At 24.6% G+C, this 4,272-nt stretch overlaps 1 protein-coding gene across 3 annotated transcripts in view; it reads right to left on the reverse strand.

Annotated features, from left to right (window-relative positions):
- LOC117179376 (carbonic anhydrase 2) overlaps positions 1-4,272 on the reverse strand; it is an 86,661-nt gene that overhangs the window by 35,753 nt on the left and 46,636 nt on the right. The gene's annotated exons all lie outside the window — the stretch shown is intronic.

Here is a 4,272-nt window from a genome sequence, read left to right on the forward strand (position 1 = left end):
ATGTGGTCAAAACAATTTCTTACGTAAATTTTCTCGTATGTGAATCACTAAAAACCAAAAGTTTAATAATTTGGTACATAATTCAAATATTTAGTCGAAAAATGAACAACTTTGTTAAAACTTCTTTTTTTTTTTGGTTGAAAATTCATCATTTAGTAAAAAATGCATTTCTTTGGCCGACAACTTAACTAGTTTGTTGAATTTTTTTTTGAAAATTTAACTGTTTAATTTATTGTACAAAAATGTATCCTTTTCAGTTAAATATTCAACTATTTGATTGAAAAATCTTTTTTTTTGTTGCAGAAAGAATCCTATTTGTTAAATATTCAACTATTTGGTTGAAAATTTATGTACTTTGTTGAAAATTCATCTGTTTGGTTGAAAATAATTTTTGGAACTGGAAATTTAGCAAATCCATATTTTGTTGGAAGTTTATGTATTTTGTTTAAAATCCGTCTTTTTTGGTTGGAAACTTATCTCTGTCTGATAATTTATATAATTTATTCCAAAATATTAACTATTCGGTTAATTTTTTTAAATTAGTCTTATTGGTTAAAAATCGAAATTTATTTTTTCAAAAATTCAAATATTTGGTTAAAAATGTATGTACATGATTGAAAATTAATATTTTATGGTAGAAAATTAATATTTATGTGGGTAGTAAATTAATCTGCCTGGTTAAAAATTTAACTTTTCGGTTAAATTTTGTACGTTTGAAATAGTATATTACTGGTAAAAAAAATTTTTTTTCATTGAAAACTATTGCTTTTGGTTGAAGATTTCACTATTTAAATGAAGCATTAACTTTTGTGTAAAAAGTTCCCCTTTTTGGCTTGAAAATTCAACATTTTCGATGAAATTTTCATTTTTACTGACCAAAAAATCATTCTCGATTGAAAATTCGTCTTTTATTTCAAAATTAATCTCTTTTGGTTAGAATGTTATCGTATTTGATTAAAAGCGTAACTGTGCGGTTGAAAATGAATTTATTTTGATTGAGGATTCAACTATTTTGTTGAAAATTCCTATTTTTTGGTTCAATTCAACTGTTTTTGGTTGAAAGGCGAAAGACTTTATAAACAATTGGTTAAAAATGTTCAAATTTTACATTTTTCGTATATTAAAGTTTTCTTTTGTAAATTTGAGTCAGAGGGAGGAGGGGGAGTTAATGGAAGTGAATAACCTTATATGGAAAGAAAGACCAAAATTTTTTGTAAAAATATAATATTTCAGATACAAATTAAATTTTTTAATATTTATTTACTTAATTTAAACAAAAAATTTAAACTATAAAAGATGACTTTTTAACAAAACACTTGAATTTTCACAACAAATAGATGTAATAGTGGACATTAAAAAAAGAAATTTCATTATAAAAAAAAAGTTTCAAAACAAAAAAGACGAATTTTTACCAAATAAAGATATTTCAGTCATAACAAAATAAGTTCGCCGAAAGTATTGAACCTTTAAGCCAAAAGATGAATTTTCTATACAAAAATTGAAATTTTCAGCCGGAAAATATGAAATTTCAGCAAAAATTTAAGTTTCAATAAAATAGTTACATTTTCAACCTTTATTAAAAAAACGAAATTTTCGTCAAAGTCTCTTAAACGACAAAGTCTCTTAAATCTCTTCAATGAAAAAATAATTTCTAAACAGTGATTCAAATAGAATTTTTAAACAAAATAGTTAAATCCTCAAGGAAAGAATTTTTAACCGATTAGTCGAATTTTTATCCAATAAAGATGAAATTTCTACTAAAACTGAATTTTCTAATAAAAAAGTCAAACTTTTAAACAAACAATTGCGTTTTCATCCAAAAAAGATTGCAGTTGACTTTTCAACACCAAAATATGAATTTTAAAACACAAGTAAATGTTCTACGGAGCAGTAAAATGTTCAAAAAAACATTTGAATCTTCGACCAAAAAGAATGATTTTTGAACAATATTTTTGAATTTTTAAGCAAAAAGTTGAATTTTTATTTGAGAAAAATGCAATTTCTACTAAAATATATGAATTTTTAATTAAAGAGAAATTTAAAAAAATAGTAGTATTTTCGTCCAAAAAGGATCTCTGTTGACTTTTTAACACAAAAATATGAATCTTAAAGAACAAGTAAATTTTCTATGAAATAGTTGAATTTTCAAACAAACAGTTCCATTTTGATCCAAGAAAGATGCCATTTCTACTTCAATAGATGAATTTTTAAATTAAAATCCGAAATTTTAAAAAAATTAATTGAAATGTAACCAAAAATGAGGACTTTTAACGAAATTGTTAAATTTTAACCAAACAGTTGAACTTTTATCTAAGAATGATCCAATTTCTACTGAAACAGATGAATTTTTAAATTTAAAAAAAAAAGAAATTTTTAAATTAAAAAGAGAAAATTTCAAAAAAAAAAGATTGAATTTTAATTTAAAAAAGATTTCAGTTGACTTTTCAGCACCAAAATATGAATTTTAAAAGAAAAAGTACATTTTCTACGAAATAGATTAATTTCCCACCAAAATAGATGACTTTGAAAAAACTGTTGAATTTTCAAAAAAATAATAAAAATTTATAACTAAAAAGATAACCTTCAGGAGGACGCAACTAGATAAAACGAAATACAGAGTAAATTAATTCCTCCTTCGCTAATATTAATTTTATATTTCCGATTCAAATGGATTGAATCAAACCAGGAAAATTTGGTGAAGTAAAGAAACATTTAAGCAGGAAAAATGAAAAAAAAAAAAAACAACAACAATTAAATCGCCTTTACCAACTTGGAGCTGGTAGGACTTTAATCGCCGACCCCGGACGAGAGATTGAAAATCGTTACAATAATCCGTCCGCCAGGCGAGTCCCGGCCAGAATGTGCGTTTCATGCCATAAATAGCCTTGTCATTATACACAAATTTGCATAAAAATTGTCTTATTAAAGCACTTCTTCAAATTTGAACAGCAAACCATTTTTTTAGATTTAAATTACTAAAAAAAATAGTTCAAATCAACTAAATTTATACTTGCATAGCGATAATTCCATTAGAATATATAATAATAAATAATAATGATAAATATATAATAACATATAAGGAATCTTGATATTAAAATAATTTTTACTGGCTTTGAATTACAAGAAAATATTAAAAAGTGATATATTGCTCTTTATTTGACAATAAAATTAATTTTTGGTATATAAATTATTTAAAAAAGAATAGTTCGAAGTCAGTGAATTTCTACCTGAATAGCAAAAAAATGATTTAAATATTTTTTAATAAAGAGCAATATGTCGCTTTGAAATATTTTCCTGTAATTTAAAGTCAATATAAATTATTTTAATGTCAACATTCCTTATATATTATTGTTACTACTACATGTTGAAAATACAACCTCATTAATGTATATCACACATTATATGTTCAAATAGTCGAGAAATTTTTTCAAAATTTTGAACCTTCAAAGTCAATTAGGGAGGGTAAAAAATATTTTAATACAATTATCGCTAAACAGGTATAAATCAACTTGCTTTGAACTATTTTGATTAATAATATAATTCTAAAAAAAAAATTCTTTTTAAATTTGAAGAAGTGCTTCGTTTTTTGATTTTTAGCTATATCTACGATGCGAAGACAAAAGGAATTTTTTGTGAAATTTTGGGCAGTGTTTTTAACTCCCAAAAGAAAGTTTTCATTGCTATTAGAACTTTGCGCAAACAACGTTTTTTCGATACGCCCTACTGAGCAGCTACGAATCAAGTGTGTAGAAAGCATAAAAAAGTACTAGGCGATCGCTAATTGACTCATCATTAATGCGGTTTTCTTCGAGGTTTTCTTAATTGCCAAAGAAGCTCTTAATTGAAGACCAGTTCACACCGCTTTTAGTTAGTTTGGAACCGTAATAAACATATGCAGGGTGGCGGCTGCAACACTTTATTTTAAAATTCTCTCACTTCGCCCTGAACAATTTTTCATTTTTTTACTGTTAATATTCAAAGACCAGACTTTTACTTTTGTAGCCATTTTTACAGAATATTTTATAAACCAAATGTAGAATCTTCAACAAATACAGATTAAACTTCAACCAAAAACAGTTGAATTTTAAACTAAATAATTGAATTTATTAGAATACAGTTGAATTTTGAACAAAAAAGATTAATTTTCAATCCGAAACAAAAAATGACTTTTTAACATAATAGTTGAATTTTTAACCTCATGTCGAAGTTTCGAAAAAATAGATTAAACTTTTAACTAAAAACAGTTCAATTTTCAACAAAATATATATACTA

Source organism: Belonocnema kinseyi, chromosome 9, assembly GCF_010883055.1.
Source record: "Belonocnema kinseyi isolate 2016_QV_RU_SX_M_011 chromosome 9, B_treatae_v1, whole genome shotgun sequence".
Taxonomy (NCBI): domain Eukaryota; kingdom Metazoa; phylum Arthropoda; class Insecta; order Hymenoptera; family Cynipidae; genus Belonocnema; species Belonocnema kinseyi.